The sequence below is a fragment of the Mytilus trossulus genome, chromosome 4, assembly GCF_036588685.1.
Source record: "Mytilus trossulus isolate FHL-02 chromosome 4, PNRI_Mtr1.1.1.hap1, whole genome shotgun sequence".
In the NCBI taxonomy this organism is placed as follows: Eukaryota; Metazoa; Mollusca; class Bivalvia; order Mytilida; family Mytilidae; genus Mytilus; species Mytilus trossulus.
In genome coordinates this window covers 96,152,814-96,174,820 of record NC_086376.1, presented here as the reverse complement: position 1 = coordinate 96,174,820, position 22,007 = coordinate 96,152,814, and the positions used below count along the sequence as shown (strand labels likewise).

Sequence of the window (22,007 nt, the reverse complement as noted above, 5' to 3'; positions counted from 1 at the left end):
TGGATCTCACAATCCAGTTGAATGGGGTGGATGGTGGTCTTCTGAGTGGTTGTTCTGTAATAGTAAACCACTGAATTTACATCAAAACTTTAACAGGTATTGTTTGAGTCAAATGGTGTCATTGAGGGGAAACGTGTGTTACTTTACGTTATGCAAAAATAATGTTGAACACGTGTTCATTTACATTCACTCTTCCTAATAAATTAGATCACATTTTGCCATAAGGATATAAATTGCATTTGAACCCAGCATGCTTTAATAAATTACAAACCTGGTGAACCGACCGACCATCTACCACTGGAGGAGTGGACTGTTTCTGTGGAAGAAATATAGCAGATATATATATATATTCTTCTTCTTTATTTCGGTATAATTGTATAATAACTGTATATAATTGTCCAATACCACCATCCATCCCCCACACCCAACGAATCACTTTCTCTCGGGTTGTGGATGGATGGTGGCATTGATTTTTTTTTATATACCACCCTACATCCTCAAGCCTGCCCAATCACGTTCGCTTGCAGTTGGCCTGGATGTCGGCATTACACACTCATATAGAGTAATAATACAGTTATTGCCTATTAATCAATTAAAACCAATGGACATTGTATTGGCAAAGTATTATAAGTGTCAGCGGTTTCCAACCACAGTTCCGCTTAAGTGTACAGCGAATGTGAGTCGGTGTGATGGGGTTCATTTTAGTGATGTAATTGACTTACTAATATGTGGGGATAGCATCTGGTACTCTACACCACTATGGTTATAATCGGCAGTAAACATAGGTGCATATTATAATGGACATATTGAGCAATAATAAAACAGCACACCAGAGGTCTCTAATCAATTCTGAAGACACAATCTTCGCCTGAATCCTTGGTTTTAGTGAAAAGTGTTTGTATCGCGTTGGGAGAAGAATGTGTAAACATGTGATCTTCTACATGTAATAAATGGCAAACACCAGTTGGAGCGGCGTGTCATCCAGAGTTCCGCGTAAATGAACAGCGTATGTACGAGGTAATGGTGTTAATGTAAGAATTATCATTGCCTTACCTATCACAAGTGGTGAAATTGTCTTTGGACCGCGGTCTCTCTTCTTAGACATGGCTTCTAAAATAGAATATTTTTTTTAAATTTACCGGTTACATTGAGCGGTTGATGTAACAGCAGTATACTACTGTTGCCTTAACTTCCGCCTACACTATATCTGTAAAAATGTAATTAAAGAGTCCAAACGTTTGTTCATGAAAACAATACATTTTCCACTTTAAGTGTTTCATAAATAATTCGATACACGTGTACATTGATAATCCAACCTCCAAATATGACATGAATTCAATATTATAATCAAATGTGAGTGTCTAACCGTTGAGTGAAGAAGAATGACTAAACAGGACTGTGATCGCCTACATATCATAAAGTCCGCAGTGGGAGCGCCCTGCCATCAGAGTTAGTCTTAATTGTACAACATAGGTCAAGATGTAATGGGTCTAAATTAATAATAGCCATAGCCTTACCAGTCAGAGCAGTGGCCTGGCTATTGCCACTGGTTACGAGCCAGTTATACGGACTGCTCCTTTTCTTCTTTGTCCTTGTGGAGGAGTGTTCTGTGAAAATTATAAAAAAATATATTTACATCTAAACTGTAAGATGTTAAGCTCAATTGTACGTTTAGCAGAACGAAGTATATACATGTGTAAATTGATAAACTTTCAGGCAAATATGCCACTTTTCATTAATATATCATTTACATTTGAACATAGCATGGTAAAATACAAACCTCTTGGGGCCACCGACCATCTCCCACTTTGTGATTGAACTGTATCTCCTGAAGAAATAATGTATATATTTTTATAATTTTTTTGGGTAATACCGATATCACTGTATTACTACTGTTGATAATTTGTGAGTAGCCCCCATCTCCTATTTTTGGTTTATTATTACACCTTCATCAATCGACAGGCATGCACATAATATTCATAATATGCACAATCATTTGTAATCAATTGCTCCTGCGTGTTAATGAAAAGGCTACCAGTCTGTTGTATTGACGTTCAAGTTCAATGACAATGTAATATATGATATAACTTGTAATTGGTTTCCAATAAGTGTCGAAAAAGTTTCGGATGTAATATTTCTCTGAATATTAACATACACTGTGTTTTAAAGACTTTCACTTTGTTGATTACTCCAGCGTTTGCTTGATATAAAAACCAGTTGTTTTTTTGGGTCTGTTCTTATGCATATTTATTTTTGTAGCAATTGTGCAGTGGCGTATTTTGCTTAGGCCACGCTATATAACAGTTGGTTAGAAACGTATATACTTGGTAATGGAATAGTACGTACCTGTTTCAGTTGGTGTACGGACATTATTGTTGTGATCTGAAAGAAAAAAAATAATGAACAAGTAGTACAATATGTATAAAAATCTAGATGCTGATACACACTAATTTGTCAACTGGACATTATCAACACACAAATGCAAACAGCCGTTCTAAGGGAATAACAGCATGACTTACCAAATTACAGCCCTACATTACTAATTTACAAATTAGCCCATCCGGAATTAATGCAATTATTGACATTAATTGTGTGCCATTATCACAATCCTTGCTCATCATTTATACATTGGACCAATATAACAAAGGTTAGACATCTACACTATGACTTTAAAATATATAATGTTACAGTAGTAAATACTGTGATTTTTAATTTCACATTTACCTCTGGTTACTTTCCAGTTGACTGTACTGGACCGGACTCCTTGTGCAAACCGGACGTGGCGGTTGGCTGCCAGCAAAGGGGTTGTCGGAGTAGATGATTCCTCCTCCTGTGTTGCGTGTGGTTCCTGGAAAGAAAACAAAGTTTTATATTTGCACGAAACTATGTACCTGAATGATATATAGTATTCAAGTAATGGAAGAAAATTATATAAAGTAGTTATGAATAATTGAGAGATTATTGTGACGAATGATCAAAACAGTTATACGAAGTACTCCAATGAAAAAGAAAACAAGTTATGAATATGAAGTAAAGAAGTAATGAGTGAAAATGTAACTACTTTGGCAATGCAGAACACATCTTCAATCTTTCGTGTAGGAGTGGTCGGAGTGTTCAATGGCAAATCACACCGATACACTCTTTTCCAAACATTTTCCGAAAAGAGGTAATGCCGTCTCTGGGTGGACTCCGGATCCCTGGGAAATCCACCCTTGAGGACAATGGTCGATGACGTTTCAATCACCTTTGTCTCCTAAAAGAAACGACAAGGATTGCACAATTGTTGTGTTAAAAGTTAACTCCTTCAATTGGTATTGACATTATATTTTCTTTCACTTCACTTTATACTTTAGTAAGTATAAATTGAAAGAAAATATAATGTGACGACCATTTGAAGGAACGTTTTAATTTTATAATTATTGTTTCGTTTGTTATTCATTTATTAGCATTTGTACTTTTTTTTACACACAGGTAAAGTTAAGGGCGACATCTCAACTGTAGACATTAAGTGGTTTGTAAGTATATATAAAAATATATCTACAATAATCAAGTAAAGTGTACAGTTGTCGCCTTGCATGGTAAGTATCTAAAGTGTATACTAGTATATGACACCTGGGGGTGGGTAGAAAACGACTTAATGTGTACATTTCAAAGGCGCCTTTCAAACCAAAAGGGCGCTTCCAATGGTTGTGAGTAAGGCGCGCAAATGACAATAACTGAAAGAATTGTGGTTACCTTTCACATCTAACATTTCCTTACTTGTTTGGTGTTATTGCTACAAGTTTAAATCTGTATAGGTAAGAAATCATGTTAATCTACGTACGACAAGTACTGGCGTAAAGAAAGATTTATATTTAATGATTTTATAATTTACTGATTTTTTTTTTTATATTTAATTGTATAATTTACTGATTTTTTTTTTTATCTTTATTCAATTCTTCAACATATATATACAACAGATATATTACATATTACACAAAATATCACAAGGCAGTGTTTTTAAGTATAATCATATATAATCAGCACAATATTTAGAATTAAATGTTATTACACCTTCGGTTTCTTGTACCAGAATATTTTTCTTTAAAAAGTGTTTCTCAAAAACATTTCTCATACATCTTGCATCACACAAATATTCATACAGGTAAGTTATATAATGTTTCACAGTGTATTTAAATAGTCTAATAAGGTCAACATTACTGTTTAAATTTTTAAGTAAATTTTTTTAATTTTATCTTTCCAATTCAATAATTCACATAACTGTTTATCTTTACCAACATAAATTCCTAGAACTTTAGTTACAGTTTCACAACGCTGAATTTGCAATGTATTTAGTTCTTGATCATTTATGCTACCAGAACCTAAGCATAAAATTTCAGATTTTTGTTTATTAATTTTAGCACCTGATGCCTCACTATATAAATTCAAAATTTTAAATGTTTCTTTTATAGAATTTTTGTCGGCAGTAAAAATATTAGTATCATCTGCATGTTGAAAAATTTTTGCCTCTTTATTTGAATTAGGAATAACAACACCTTTAATATTTTTATTCTTTATTATTGCCTGCCCTAATGGTTCCGCAACTAGAACGTAAAGAAGAGCAGACACGGGACATCCTTGTTTTATTGAATTATTTAGTTTGACATATTTTGTTAAAAAGCCATTACATTTTACGCTACTGTTTACATTTTTATAAAATATTTTTATCCACTGAATAAATTTAGGACCAAAGCCAATTTTTTCTAAAACTAAATATAGATAATCATGATCAACTTTGTCAAAAGCCTTTTCCTGGTCAACTTTTATAAGAAAAGCTTCTAAATCATCGTTTTCAATGATTTCAATTAAATCTCTAATACTTGCAGTTGTATCTGCAATATCTCGTCCAGGGATACAACACGTTTGATAAATAGAAATCAATTTCGGCAAAACAAATTTTAGTCTGTTAGACATTATTCTAGCCATTATTTTATAATCCACACATAACAATGAAATGGGTCTAAAGTTTTTTAACATATTTTTGTCTCCTTTATTTTTATAGACCAAAGTAATTATGCCATGTCTCATAGATCTTGTCATAAGTTTTTCTTCTTCAATGGCTTTAAAAATTTTCAAAAATATTTCTCCGAACGAATGGAAGAAATGACAAAAGAATTCCACAGTTAGTCCATCGGGACCCGGGGATTTATTTTTAGACATACTAAATAAAGCGGTTTTTATGTCATCTAAACTAAATTCCGCTTCTAAATTTTCCATATCATCTTCAGAAACTTTTTCCGAAATAAAATTTAAAATTTCATTTGCTTTATCTTTGTTTATTGATGTACAAGAATATAAATCTTTATAAAATTTATGAACTTCATCAAGAATTGCCTCCGTAGATGTGACTATATTATTATCACTATTTTTTAATTCTTTTATAACATTACAGTTTTGTTTATATTTTTCAAGTTGTAAAAAATATTTAGAATTTTTGTCACCATCTATTGCCCAATGGGCTTTAGAACGCAAAATTGCGCCTTTACAAATGTTTTCTTCGTGACATTTTAATTTCAATTTAACTTCCTCAAATTTATTTAGGTCAACAATTTTATTATTAGCTACGGCTAATGAAATTTTTTCAAATTCTCTTTGAATTTTAAAATATTCCGATTTTTCGGCACGGGATTTATCTTGCGCAATAACTTTTGCTAGTTGCTTTATTTTATATTTTAAATTATCATACCAAACCAAAGGTTCGTCGTCATAAAGAGGACATTGTTTTTCGGTTTCAATTAATTTATTTATTTTGTTTACAAACTCTTCGTCATCTAACAATTTGTTGTTGAATATCCATAAGCCCGGGCCTCTTTCAATTTCACTAAAATCTATTCAGATTTACAAAAGAATGATCGCTGAACGCATTATGTTTATAATAAGGCCACACCAATTTAATTTCTTGTTCTACGGATTTTTGGACTCCAAAAATTGCGGCGAGCGAGCGATTTGAAAATTTTAATAAAAAAATATTTAATTTGCAAATTTTTGAGGCGAAGCTTAAAAAGTAAAGGCGAGCGATTATAATTTTTTTTTGTAAACATAAAATAGTAGGTTTTGACTATATTCAAACTTGATTTATCACTTGTACCTTGACATTTCTTTAATTTATGAAGTATTTTTTCCCTGTTCAACAAGAAATAATTGAATAATTAAATCTGGTCTATGTATGTGTGACTGACAATGAGACAATTCTCCATCCAAGTCATAATCAGGTTCAGAACAACGGTTACCCCTTAATGTTATGAATATCCCTTTTATGAGGGGTCAATATATTAAAGTTATAATATATTTTTTTTGTAAAAATACTTTAAGTACAAAAGGACTTATATTTTCCCAAAGAACTATAATATTTGGTATTAAATGGTCAAAACATGTCCAAGAATTTTGTAATATTCCTGGACTTTAACCATGTTAACACATTTACTTTAACAGTTTAATATTATTCAAAATAAGTGGACCCATCCCTCTTTTAGAAAAGTTGTTTAAAATATAAGGTATTTCTCCTCTTTTTGAGTAAAAAATTCTAAGTTGTCAAAGGTTTTGTATAGTAGCATTGTACAAACCCTTAGTACATGTATTTCTATTTTCTTTTCTACAACAGACTGAACAGTAATCATGGTAAAATGACCCCTTCAAGGCCCTTGTGACTTGTCTGAGGGAGGGTTGGTCTCAACCTGATAATAACAAACATAGGTCAAAGTACGGCCTTTTACTCAGTGCTTTGATCAAGACCAACCATCAAGCTATAAGGGACCACAACTTAGTATTGTACACAATTCGAACAGGAAAACGTACGATCTAAATTATATTTCCAAACGGGAAAATACCAATGAACTACATCAACAAACGATAACTGCTGAACGACAGGTCTCTGAATCAACCAGGACAGGTGCACAAACCTGCAGCGGGTATGATCGTCACCATACATTATAATTGCAGTTGAAGGCAAATCCTTCAGAAGTTCTTTGTACTTTATTTTAACAACGAACATTTTTTTATAGGGAATATAATTTAGGGGGAAAGAAACCAACGTTTTGTTCTGTGGAGGTATTTCTATTTATATCGGAGCACTCCCGCTTGGAATTAATTGGTTTCATGCTGAAACAAATATTCTCGCAGATAAATACAGTGTTGTGGGGTGCTGATAGGTTTAAAATCGTTATATAAAGGCTAGACTCTGGTTTTTAAAAACATATGTTGAGATCTGTATATAATATTTACAAAAAAACGGTGCGGGAAATGGACATGATTTCATTTCCGGATGCGGGAAGCGGGAATATAATAAAAATAAAAAAAATCTGTTTTGAAAAAAATAGGTGCGGGCGGGTCCGTCGAACAAGGAATCAAATTGGTGTGGCCTAAACGTTCTTCACAAATACAGAAAAGGACTTTGGAATAAATATAAAATCCAATCTACTCTGGATTAAATTATTTTGTACAACTCGACGCCAAGAGAATATTCGTGATGTTGGATTTCTAGCTCGCCATATATCATAAATATTAAAATTTTCGCACAACTGATTTATTGTTTTGTATTATTTGTCTTCTGTGTGTTGTGTTTTTCCGCACCTGTCAAGTTTTGACATAGATGTGTTCATATCACCCAACAAAATAATATTTTCTGTATTTATCAATTTTCCGCTCAAATTTTCGAAAAAAGTAGTTCTTTCAAGAACAGAATTAGGTGCGTAACAATTAACAATATTTATCAATTTGTCATCTTGTTGTAATTGAATATGTACCCATCTACCGTCAAAACTTTGTATATAATTTACTTCTTGTTCAACCTTTTTACTTATCAAGAAAGCAACACCTTGTCTATGTGTTTCAGCACACGAGTAAAATATTTTACCGTTCCAAAACTTAGCAAAACTAGTAACTAAATCATCTGACCAAAAAGTTTCTTGGATAGCTACAACATCATAATAATTTTCCGAACAAAAAGAACAAAACTTTTGGAATTTTGACTGATCCCTCAAACCATTAGCATTAATAGATACAATATTAACCATCAGTACAAAAAGTAAGAAAGAAAGTAATTTTATACCTATGAACTTGAATTTGATTTTTTACTCTTGGGTTCCCTCCTTAATTTTTTAAGCTCATCTGAAGTAACTTTCGGAGATGAAACTAAACGTTTCCTCCTAACTTTACTCATATTCGCAGCCAATTCCTCGTCGGTCATTTCAATATCAGCTTCCTTAGATACATTTACTTTTGTTTTTTTACCAGCAGTATCGGTCAAATTAGGCCCACGAGGAACTGGCTGTGGTTCTAATTTTGATGGGCTAGACCCCCCTTTTTTATGCATTTTATTATCAACATTTACTGTCTCTTGTTTGTTTGAATGTTCATCATCAGTCATCAAATCTAGTTCATCATTATCAACACCAGACATTTGTTTTTCATCGGAAACTGTTACATCATTGTCTTTTTTAGCGTTTTCATCAAATTGTTCATCTTTGGCATCGTCGTCAGCATTACTTTCCTCCATGGTATCATCATCGTCTTCACCGTCACTTTTCGCCGTGTTATCATCGTCATCATCACTCTGCTCCATGTTATCAACATCACCATTAGCTCCATCCGTGTGTTCGTCTCCAGCTTCATTCTCTTTCATACCATCATTTTCTTGTTGTTCAGTGTTTGTTTCACGTTCAGGAATGTCGGAATTTGTTTCGTTTCTCGAGTTGTTAGCATTGATATCGTTTTCTGTGTCATTATTAGTTGTTTCATTTTCGCTTTCACCCCTGTTCCATACCGACTCACACCGACAGTATGATAACACTTTATGACATGTTTCACACGGCGGAGTTTCACAAGCTCTTGCTAGATGTCCGAAGCGTTTACACTTGTAGCAAATGTTATCAGGACAGTTTGCATAAACATGACTTGTCTCAAAACACTGGGTACAGACTCTCTTCTGTTCGTCATGAACTACTCTTATATATTCGAAAGAACTCACGCCAGTTGAAAGTTTCAAAGTATATGGTAGACTTTGTCGTTCAGGGGGAAATCGAACTGCTACATACCTCGTACCATTTGCGACGTCCGTACCAGGGTGCATTTTCCGCTTAATAGGCGACTTAAGTATAACACCAAACTCCAGTAATTTCTCACGTATTTCTGTATCAGGCACATAATGTGACACGTTGAAAAAACTGACAACTTTATCACGCGAAAAAATAGCTCTGGGTATAAAATTTGAGTCATTCACCTTGAAACCTGTGTCTACAATCAAATCCAAAGCATCTTTATCAGTCAACGTCAGCTCATAACTATTACCGCTTTTTGGAACACATGCAAGGACAGTTCCCTCACCAACTTCTTTTTCCACATTAGCGATGACATCGGCAGCTTTTATATTCCGGTTATCACCTACATCCACTAATACAGTTTTCTCTTTAATGGAACGATCTCGCTACAGATGATGCATTTAGGTACAAATGAATTTATGGTATATATGGAAGTGTTTAACGACCTTGACTGGCCTTTCAGCCCTCGCACGGTCGGCTCGGTGCCCGAAGGCGTTTGGTGAGCTTTAAATGATTTGATGCCATGGGTCAGGAACAAGTAGTGGAGGTCGCAATAAGGAGGCCGCCATCTTGGTTTTTTACTATTTTGGTCTTTTTCTTCACTAACGGCTGCTTTCAGGGCCAGTTTGGTCAGCTTGGCAGCCCGCTAGCCTCGATGATGGAGTACTGGTAGATGAATCGTGGACGTAGTTCTAAAGATGACAGGAAGCGTTATCAGGACCAAAGCCCTGAGGCAGTGAAATGTAGGTCGTATCACCCAACAGCCTAGGATACAGCCCTCGGACGTTAATCGGCATGACACTCCCCATAATAGACAATGGTTTTGGAGGCATGTTAACGCGGGTACGCCAACTACTACGTCTCTCTGTACGGCATGGATTGGTTTCTGTCATCTTAGTAGTATGTCGTTGACCATCTAGCAATAAACCCTCATCGAAGATAGCGGGTAAAGGAGAGCTGACCCAGCACGTCCGTTCAGCTGTAAGGACTAAGACGTGACTGAGTAATGAATTGAATTTATGGTATTTTGTTTCCGCTAATTTATGTGAATTAAACAAACTGACCTTTGCGACGGTATTATAATTTTTGGCACGTACAAATAAACACTTTTAGATATAGCTTACTATGTATATAGTCAGTGTGGAATAGACAATCACATCCTTTACACTTTAATATGATTAGTTAACCCGAAAAGCATTGACAAAGTGAATAAAAAACACCCCCCAAAAATGGACAAAAGGGAGATAACTACAAGTAGCCGATCACAAATTTTCATTTTCATTAGTATTGAAAACTGTGAAAGTTTTTGACCTTACAAATGATGTAAATAAACCAACAAAGAGTACTGATGGAGACATATATCTAAAAGACATACACCTTGTTCTATATATATACACTAGGCCATTATAAAGTCGAATGAATATAGTCATCTGTAATGGATTGTCATTTTTATAGGTAACCGATCACATTACAACATTACTGTTAATATGTTACACGTTCACTGGGGTAAAGCTGATGACCGTAACTGCATTCACGGTCATCCCAAGATGTCGGATGAAAAATTAGGTCAGTTTTTTTTATTGTCTGTTAAGGTGTTTCTACATCATTTTCTTTACAAAGCATACTTTGATACGATGTAAATTTATAAAAGATTCACACGGAAGTCACAAATCTCTACCGAGGAACGTGTATAAAACGGGAATTTGGATTTGAAAAATTCGCTAGGATGACCGTAAATCGTAATCGAGATGACCGTAACAGGATTAGCGATTCATAACAAGGCTGACCGTAATTGGTTAAAAGATGACCGTAAATTGTTAAGGATGACCGTAACTTTTAAAGGATGACCGTCAATTCTAAGAAATATTCATATTTGTATTCATAACTGTTTGTCGAGTTTGTCTCAATAGGGGTTCGTTTAGCGGTTATAAATATGTTTTATCAATTTCTTTTCAACTATTTGCCGTATTTAGAGTTTATGACAATGATAGTAAATTGCATATTTCTCGTAAATAATTAAATATTTATTGATAACAACGTTAAAATTTGAATACAAATCAAATATTTTATTTTTCCAATCAGGGTCCCAAAGCGGGCATTTATACAATTACCAATAATGAAAGTATATGCAACAAACATTGAAAACTATATAACGTGACAGATATTATAATAGACAAATGACAATAAATTTGTTCATCTGTATAGGAGACACCAAGGGACGGTGCTGTAGGATATACTGTTGATTGCGATAGGCAATAACAGCAATCCTCCTCGTGTCAGAAGCAGATGAACAAAAATAAATAGAGAAACTGAATCCTGTCACTTAAAAACTTTTTTTTAAATAACAACAATAACTAATTTTGCTAAACATGGAATATAAATCTGCTATTTGCAGTGTTTAACCAAGAATATACACAACTCTTTTCATACAGTTGAGTTACAGCAGCCGTAGCAATTTCTCTTGGGAATTTAAGTTAATGAAATTTTAACATGATTCAGATGTGATATAAATAGTGTATGTCTTCGTTATATTTTGTGCAATAAAAGAGAAAATGAACTTCATTTTCAATATTACCAGAATTACATTGCTGACATACGGTCTAAGGTTTGGAGGAGTACCCTGGTATCGTTCTATTTTAATCTGCAAATGGTGAGATGACACCCTCAATTTTGTTAATGATCTCCTACGCTAAAATTTGTTATGATATTTATATAGATACTTTTCGAAACCATAATTATCCTTAACTGTCACATAAGTGCGGAGCTCTCCTTCTGATTTCTTGGTCAGTTGATCCTTCCAAAATTTGTATGCACGTCTCTTTCAATATTTTCCTGATGGTATTATTTGAAATATTTTCCCCATCATTTAGATTTGCAAAACCAGAAAGTATTCAAAATATGTTGGAGAAAGCTATACCATGACGATTTATACTGAGAATATAGAGATTTGAATGCTGGTATGCATCTTGTAATAAAGGAAATTATTCTTATTTTTTAGTCTAAGCCAATAATTCAAAACAGACCTCACTAATTAAAAGTACAGTGGAAACCGACAAAGTTAAAAATAAGGCTGCACAATTTGTGTTTTTATTTGTGCCGACCAGAATGAATTTACAAAATTTACTGTGTAGCTTTTCACAAGTTAAATTTGAATACATTTTATCCATGCAAATTAGTTGGTTTCCAAATTTTGCTATCAAGGGATTGAATGAGCTCCAAATTTCACTTCCATATAGAGGAATAAGCTTAATAGCATGTTCAAAAACATGCATACAGTACTAGTTTTTAAGGATTTAGAGATAATATGCCTATTAATATTTACATGGTCTAGAGATTTTTCCAAATAGTTGGGAAGGTCATTGATGAAAATCTTAAACAGGTTAGGACTTATGTTATCTCCTTGTATAACTCCAAACTGTGTAGGGAAGAATATAATACAAATTGACCGCGATGCGACGAAAAGTTGAAGAAAAAAAAACATTGATTAAGCATAAGAATATCCAGCGGAATCAGATTAAAATCTTAACATCTGCCTTGAAATATACAAACAGTCCATTGACAACACAGGATCCGATGGAACTGCAATCTAATTAAAATATTGATCTCTGATTACGTTATACTGCATATGAGATCTAACAACTATCAATATGTAGTTTCACTTCTGACTTTTTCACACGTGACTTTTTAAACCAATTAGAATCAACCTTAACTGATCGTTGCAGTCCATTCGTATAATTTGGTTTATCTATATCACGAGGATATGTCCTGAGAAAATCGAAAGATAAAACTCGACAGTTTGTTACTCGCTTCAAAAACAATGCCGATAAATAGAGCATTTGTGTAGACATTGACATCGAATTAACATTACAAAATAACATTCAATTGAGATGTTTCTCTAAATAGGAAGCTTAAACAGACATGAATAATCTTAATTTGTTCCGCTCAGTCCCCCTCCCCCTTTTCGATAAAACGAACCGTGGCCAACTTTCAATCGCAGGGTTTTGTTACAATTTACAAAGTTCTTCTTCCAGTAAGCGGCCACCCGTCAACTGGTTGACTATTCTGCCACATGAAAGTTTACGAACCCCGAAAAAAACCAGGTTCCATAATACAAATGAAAGTACAAAATATGCAGTATAACGTAATCAGAGATCAATATTTTAATAAGTTTGATGGAACTGCAAAATGTATTCGGCATTCAGTTGGTTTGACTGATATTAAACCTTCCGTAACAAATGAAAAGCAATATGTTCAGTAAATATTCCATTAGATAAGGATTTCAATACGGAAATGAAGTCTTCGTATCGCCCTATCTCTTTTAGTTTTGCTTCAATATTTGGCAATAGTTCATAAATATAAAAAAAGATGTGGTATACTTGCTAATTAGACAACTCTCCAAAAGACAATTCTCCACTGGAGACCAAAATGACACAAAAATCAACAACTATAGTTCACCGGACGGTCTTCATCAATGAGCAAAGTACATACCGCATAGTCAGTATAAAAGGCCCCCTAAATAACAATGTAAAATAAATTCAAACGAGAAAACTAACGACCTAATAAAGTTCATTTTTAATTCCGTTGGACACCCTTCTTGGACATAATCGCCGCTGACTTTAAAATTGGAGGAACATCTTTTGAATGCTATAGTCAGTTCTTCTAAATTTATAATTTGGTTTTCACTTGTATAATTTAGATTTTTGACAGGTGCCCACCAATAATATATATGCAACACTATCGTGCAAAGCAGGTGCAACATATATACACCTGTTTCCTTGGGTTATTAGTTACAGGCAGGTTATAATGTTTACATAGTAAGCACATTGTCTACAAGATAGCTCATGTTCAAAGCTAGCAAGATTCCTCTTTCATTCGGATACGATTTAATACAGTTGGTGAACTATGTATTTGAAGCAAGTCTTATTTTCTTCTACCTATAGGATAATGCAGTCTTATAAATAGGTTTTATACCAACACAATTAATTATTTGATACAAAAAAGGTAATAAAAATACGTACGGATCTCTGTTAGAATCGATGGTCATCCTTTATAAATTACGGTCATCTTTTACAAATTACGGTCATCTTTTTACCAATCACGGTCATCCTTGTTTTATGTTACGGTCATCTTGAAAATATTTTACTTACGATTTACGGTCATCTTAGCGATTTTTTCAAATCCAATTTCCTGTTTCCTACACATTTCTCGGTAGTAATATGTGATTTCCGTGTGATTCTTTTATACATTTACATCGTACCAATGTATGCTTTGTAAAGAAAATGCTTTAGAAACACTTAAACAGACAATACAAATACTGACCTAATTTTTCATCCGACATCTTGGGATGACCGTGAATGCAGTTACGGTCATCAGCTTTACCCCAGTGACGTTTAAGGGTAAGCGGCCTACTCATTATTATCCGTTGCAAGTTGTGCGTGGTTAGTTTTATCGCGACTGCGACATTCAACCCCAAAGGAGCATTTCACCCGCCTGACGAAGCAGCACATATGCCAATAAGTCTATAGTTAGTCACTAAATAAATTTGCAGTTGGAAGTGCTTAAAGACCAAGTCATTGACTACACTTTGTTCTTGTAGGAAAAGGGTTAAATGATAACTGAAATGGCTTTTTTATATATGATTTTGGTTATTTAAGAATTGAATGCTTCTTTTTGTAAATTTATTGGGGTGTAAAAGCGTTGACCGAAGTACATTTTGTATGAAGCGCGGAAGCGCTTCATTCTAAAAATGTACGCACGGTCAACGCTTTTACAACCCTATAAAGTTACAAAAAGAAGCATTCAATACTTATAATTACATTTTTTTAGCTAGGATCATGAAAACACGATTTTTTATCCAGTTTTATTTAATTCACCTGTGCACTTTATTGTGGGACCTCGTGTCATCATGCATGATAAATGTTATTGTCTAATGCAATTGTTTACGGAATAACATGTGATGTGCAGTTAGTCAATCAGAATAACGTATTATAATGAAACATACATCTAATGTAATCATTAAATGATAAGTTACAGGGTATTTCATCTAGGAAAACAGTTTATTAAAATAACCCGTTTCTGTTAACGGGTTTAATGTCACCTCTATAGGGTTACAAATACTTTTAATATGTATCCCAATTGTTTTTAATACAACAGAAATAAAAACATATATGTATTGAATCACATGAGGAAAGTCAAAAAATATATATGACAGTGTTGAATTGAATAACTAAAATGGTGGATATTACTATTGTTATATGTCACTCACGATTTTCTTCTGGCTGCACGAGGTGCCAATCTTGTCAACTCTGCTCATTGTTTCTTGTCCTTGTCCTTGAATAGTTTTTCCTCTAACAACTTGTGCTTCATTCATGTTCAAATCACTTTAACAAAATTGTTTCCCTCATTTATATTAATTGAACAAACTTACTTTTGCGACGGTATTATAATTTTTTTGGCACGTACAAAAAAACACTTTTAGATATAGTCTTACTATGTATATAGTCAGTGTGGATGAAGACAATCACATCTTTTACACTTAAATATAATTAGTTTAACCGAAAAGCATTGAAAAGTGAGAACCCCCCCCCCCCAAAAAAAAAAAAAAAAAAAATGGACAAAGGGAGATGATTACAAGTAGCCGATCACAGATTTTAATTTGTATTAGTATTGAAAACTGTGAAAGTTTAGACCTTACAAATGATGTTAGTAAACCAACAAAGAGTACTGGTGACGACATATATCTTAAAGACATACACCTTGTTCTATATATATACACTAAGTCATTATAAAGTCGAATGAATATAGTCAACTGTAATGGATTGTTTTTTTTATAGGTAACCGATCACATTGTAATTTTTGACACGTACAAATAAACACTTTAAGATACAGTTTTCGTGTATATATAGTCAGTGTAGAAGAAGACATACCCATCCTTTACACTTAACATGCTTAGTTTAAGCGAACAGCATTGACACAGTGAAAAGAAAAATTCACAAAGGAGTCTGGAGATAATTACAAGTAGCCGTTTACAAATTTTATTTTTCAATAGTAATGAAAACGGTCAGATGTTAGACGTTATCAATCGTCTTAATAGACCAAAGGAGAGCACTGGTGCAAACATATATCTATAGAATGCTTACAGCTAATACATTAATGCTAGCAAGACAAATCTTTGTTTGGCTTGCTTGCTTTGCTTGTATCAATGTTTGCTCAAGCATGACAATTAAGATAGGCGGGGCTTCAGCTTGTATACATCATACTTAAATTTTATTGGACGTTATGTTAGAAGTTAAGGACACTAAATTTTAAAACATCACAGTCAAGATGACAAATATAAAGCGCAATAGTAGAAATGGAAGTCAACAAATTGTATTTATTTTTTCTCGAAGATATGCATTTTCATCATCCAACTGAAAAGACTGTCGTCAAGTACTTTTAGTAAAATAAAATAGCTATTCGAACACACCTACTCTGATTTAGTGATTCATTACATAGGTATTTCATATGACCCATATATGTCATCTTTTAGTACTGTTATTTTTTTATGTTATAAAGTCAACCTGTAGCTATGATATATAAAAATGATAGAATCTGAAGCAAGATGATGTATCAAATGTTCTTCCTTTGTACGTTTTTTAAACAAATTATTCATCTCAAACACACCCTAACATAAGAGCTCGATTTTCTCTTTTTGATACAATTGTTACCAATTTTTTTATCTTTTTTTCTTGAGTCACGTAATGGAAGGACAGACACAGAAATAAGTAAACTTATAGATTGATATGTTCTCCGTCCGTATTAATTTTAAAAAAAAATGGAGGTTACCTGGTATTATAACCATGTCGTCGACTTGATATCTAACTGTTCTGCTTAACTATGTAATAGATAAATTGAAAACTTATGCAAATGGTTGGGTTTTTTTATACAATAAAACACTTCGTATTTGAGAAGAAAATTGTTATTTAATTGTTTCTATTCACTTTTAAAAAAATTCTTACTAAAGTAAACATAACAGAAAGCACTTATCGCCTTCTCTATAACCAAAGAATAATCAGTTTGAAGGTTTACAAGCAAAATTAATCCAAAGTGCGCAATATTCAATAACAATAGACATAATAAAAAAAAAGGGATACATTAAGTCATCCCCCTACTTAAATTATACCTTTTATTAGAAAATTAAGTGCACCTTTTTATGTTAGGGTGTGTTTGAGATGAATAATTTGTCTAAAAAACGTACAAAAGAAGAACATTTGATACATCATCTCGCTTCAGATTCTATCATTTTTATATTTCATAGCTACAGGTTGACTTTATAACATAAAAAAATAACAGTACTAAAAGATGACATATATGGGTCATATGAAATACCTATGTAATGAATCACAGAATCAGAGTAGGTGTGTTCGAATAGCTATTTTATTTTACTAAAAGTACTTGACGACAGTCTTTTCAGTTGGATGATGAAAATGCATATCTTCGAGACAAAACAAATACAATTTTTTGGCTTCCATTTCTACTATTGCGCTTTATATTTGTCATCTTGACAGTGATGTTTTAAAACTTCTAACATAACGTCCAATAAAATTTAATTATGATGTTTACAAGCTGAAGCCCCGCCTATCTTAATTGTCATGCTTGAGCAAACATTGATACAAGCAAAGCAAGCAAGCCAAACAAAGATTTGTCTTGCTAGCATTAATGTATTAGCTGTAACTGATGTATTTATATAGGTAATCATACAGTAGAAAGAAAACATTCCTCTGTAAAGGTGTGTAAATCATATAGGCATCAGAGCACACGTTACTGATCGTTCGTAACTGGTTTAACGCTGACCGGGCCAATGACATATTCTCCGTTGGTACTTGCACTGTTGATAAGTTGTCTCTCCACCGCGGCCTGCAATGCCACGGGTCCCCTCGATCACATTGGAGTTACTTATAAGTAAACAATCCAACATTTGTCAATTTCACTAGTATTGAAAACTGTCAGATGTTAGACATACTCAATCGCCTTCTATGTCACGGGTCCCCTCGATCACATTGAAGTTACTTATAAGTAAACAATCCAACATTTGTCAATTTCACTAGTATTGAAAACTGTCAGATGTTAGACATACTCAATCGCCTTCAATGTCACGGTTTCCCTCGATCACATTGGAGTTACTTATAAGTAAACAATCCAACATTTGTCAATTTCACTAGTATTGAAAACTGTCAGATGTTAGACATACAAATGGAAAATCGTAACTAGTCCGTTTTTTCAACTTTGTCAACTTAAAGACACGTATCAACACTTTTTTTTATCGAATGTAAATTTCTAAAAGAATTTTGGGAAATCATGAATAAAATCTTATCTCAAATGAATTTTAATAAAAACATTAACTTAAAAGACATTGTAATAGGCTACAAAATAACAGATAATGAGCAATGATGAGTATATCGGATTCAATATAATTCTGACACTTATAGGATTTGCTATCTACAAATCATACTATGTATCCGATCAAAGAAATAAATCTACTAATGTATTCAATCTGTTTAAATTTGACCCTACAATCTACAAGAATATACTACAGTCCAAGTGCTTCAAACTTTAATTTCTCCAAAATAAAACACTCTGAAAGGAGATATTTCTAGAACACTTTAACTAAATAAATAAAAATAAAGAAAAGACTCACCTAAAATGTTTAAAATCCAAATAAAAAAGAAGTAAAGTAGCCAAATTCACCATACATCCATTAAAAAGCATGCTCTCTCTCACCTTGAAACAAGGTAAACCATCCGATAAAGAAAATCAATGTCACACACTCTTAAATCATGTAATTTTTAAACGAGATAATTGACACCAAACAATCAATTTCGGATAAGAGTATTATATGGGCGTTATTTTTATTTAAAACATGTATAGAAGGAAAATATATCATTTATTTCAGATCAGGGTATTGAATTGTATTACATTATTATTGAACATTGTATTTAATTGTAATATACTAATATAAAATTTAGGAAAAAAATACTTATCTATATGAAAGTCAGAAACCCTGTTCTTATAGATACTAACTATTTCAGGGTATCTTACGGTTAAAGCTGTAGCGGTAAGGTCATTGTTAACAGCTTTAGTGCAATAAAGGAGTAGGTCCGGTAAGACCCCTATTTGGCCCCAAAATATAGCAGTTTTACAAAATTGTTAAACAGTAAACTTTTAGTTATTTATTGGACAGTAGAATGCTTCTGCTGCATTACTATGGGCTGTTTTTGACAATACAGTGCACATATATCGTGTACTAGCACCATTAAGTCATGCTAAATCGCTGAAATCTTCACAATTCTGGCATTTTAGACGGTTTTCGTGTAAAACGAAAGTGGCCGCATTCGCGTTCATCCTTAATATTAAAATGTAAGTTGTATTTGATGATAATACATAACATATATAAAGGTTGAGGATGAACACGGATGCGGCCATTTTCATTTTCATTTTCATTTTTTGTCAAAAACCATCTGAAAAGTGACATTTTCCGGCATATTTTGTAGATTTTTCATATTTGAGCTTGAATCGGATCATTTTTAATGATAAAATCAGTTAAAATCTTGAACATAAACTAATAGAATCAAATAAAACAGACACTTAAGTGTTTAAAAAGTGGTGGTAATCATTTGTCAGATGAACCTGAAATTTGAGGCCAAAATCGGTCCTTACCGGACCTACTCCTTTATATTCAAGTGTTAAAAAAAATAAAAAAAAAATAAAAAATTATCAAATAAATATGAAAGAGATATACAAAAAGAAACTGAAGTATTAACTAATTACAGAAAACTAAACCCGAATACATAATGCTAAGTTTATCACAGAATAGACACACCCGAATCAGTCCAGGCGTCAACGTAATTAAAAAAAATGTGACGTCACATACGATGGCGAAAAGGCACAAACGTTATGCCACATTTGAATTCGGGGAATACAAAGTTAGAAATCATTAGAATAAGGATACGAGTTTGACACGGCTAATTTTAGCTTGGCACTTTTAACACGAGGCATCGGATTTAACGTCCCCATTTATTATCACCGGGCGTGAGTGTGAACTCGATACATTCCGCACATCCAATCGGACGCCCCACTTCGGCTACGTTATACTGCTGGTCGAATGATAAGAAAAAGTGGCCACATTTGTTTTTCAATGCTTATGGCTTACTAGTTTAATTACCCCTAATTCCTGAGCGACATAACAATTCTCGTATACACTTCCGACACTGTTTAATATTTTCATGCAGAATTCGTTCAGCTATAAACAACAAATTTATTTTCCATTACCTGTGTGACGAAAAAAAAAATAATAAAATTAACGGTACTAATTTTCTTGCACCAGATGCGCATTTCGACAATACATGTCTCTTCAGTGATGCTCGTGGCCAAAATATCCTAAGCTTATGTAAAAGGTGAAGAGCTATAATCCAAAAGGTCCAAAAAGTATAGCCAAATCCGTGAAAGGAATCTAGAGCTTTGTATGTCAGGGAGATACATTCCTCAATTTATAAAAATTTCTAATATTTTGTAACATCAAATTTTTATTACGCAAAAAATCCGTATTTTCATGCCAGTACCGAAGTACTGGCTACTTGGCTGGTGATACCCTCGGGGACTAATAGTCCACCAGCAGAGGCATCGACCCAGTGGTAGTAATAAAATTAACGGTACTAATTTTCTTGCACCTGATGCGCATTTCGACAATACAGGTCTCTTCAGTGATGCTCGTGGCCAAAATATTTACAATCCAAAGCTTATGTAAAAGATGAAGAGCTATAATCCAAAAGGTCCAAAAAGAATAGCCAAATCCGTGAAAGGAATCAGAGCTTTGCATGAGGGAGATACATTCCTCAATTTATAATAATTTCTAAAATTTTGTAACAGAAAATTCACTTCATGTCCTGTAACTTGAATTTACACGATCAACAAGAAAAATACAGATACAGAAGTTGCAGAATAAATACCTATTTTTGCCCTTCGTTCACTCATAATAACTAATAATTTTCTTCAAACCATCAACAAACTGAAGATTACGGTGCATGTGAGTGAGCTAATCAATTATAAAAATTGTTGTTGGTTATTACAACAATTTTTATTTGGCAATCGAGACGCCCCGAGGAGCAGAACAATTACAGTTTAATTAAAGTGCACACATATTTGTGGTGATTAACGTATTAATAAATTGCTGAGCGATGCATGTAAATATTTAAATTATAATATTTCATAAAGGCAATAGAAAATAAAGGTGTCGTTTACCGTATGAGAGTCAGGTTTCTATGTAAAGCAAAATTTTGACCATTGAAATATTATTTCATTACTATATATCATGAAATATTGTTCTCGTCTAGAAAATGTCCACAGAAGGACAAATTTGCATTGTGAAATTTAGACCAGAAATCATGCCGTCTTCTGAGGGTATTTTTATATTTGGATTTTTTATAGTTCCCTCATTGCCGTCATGACGCTAAACCCAAATGAGCGGTTGGATGAAATTATTCATTTGAAAATGGTTGAAATAAAATGTAATTTGGCTCTGTGTAAAATCCGTGAACTTCATGAAATCCATATTCGCTAGCCAAGGGTTACAATTCACTCCCGTTCTCTTCACCCTTGGCGGATTGAGATAAAATTTCGGAGACACAAGGTAAGGATTTTTATTGGTTGCAGTCAAAACTCGCTGCATCCAATCAAAATGCGCCTATAACATGATCACGTGTAAATGTAGAAAGTGTTTGTAAACAATTGCCACGTGTTTTTTGTGCAACAAGCCTTTACATACGACTATATTTAGTGAAAACTTGAATGTTTTTAATCAACAAATAGAAGTTCCTGTGTATGTTTCTTGCACAAATGCATGAATGTTGACGTATGCTTTCATTTCCGGCTTTACCAAGTGTGTAAAATCTATAGACG

The 22,007-nt window shown here is 33.4% G+C and overlaps 1 long non-coding RNA gene across 1 annotated transcript; it reads right to left on the bottom strand.

Moving 5' to 3' along the window:
* Positions 1-2,345: 2,345 nt before the first annotated feature.
* Positions 2,346-18,862, bottom strand: LOC134714325 (uncharacterized). The gene is made up of 3 exons (XR_010106543.1): positions 18,751-18,862; positions 2,725-2,848; positions 2,346-2,382 (listed from the first exon to the last, which is right to left on the bottom strand). It is a non-coding gene; the product is annotated as an uncharacterized LOC134714325 (long non-coding RNA).
* Positions 18,863-22,007: the final 3,145 nt, after the last annotated feature.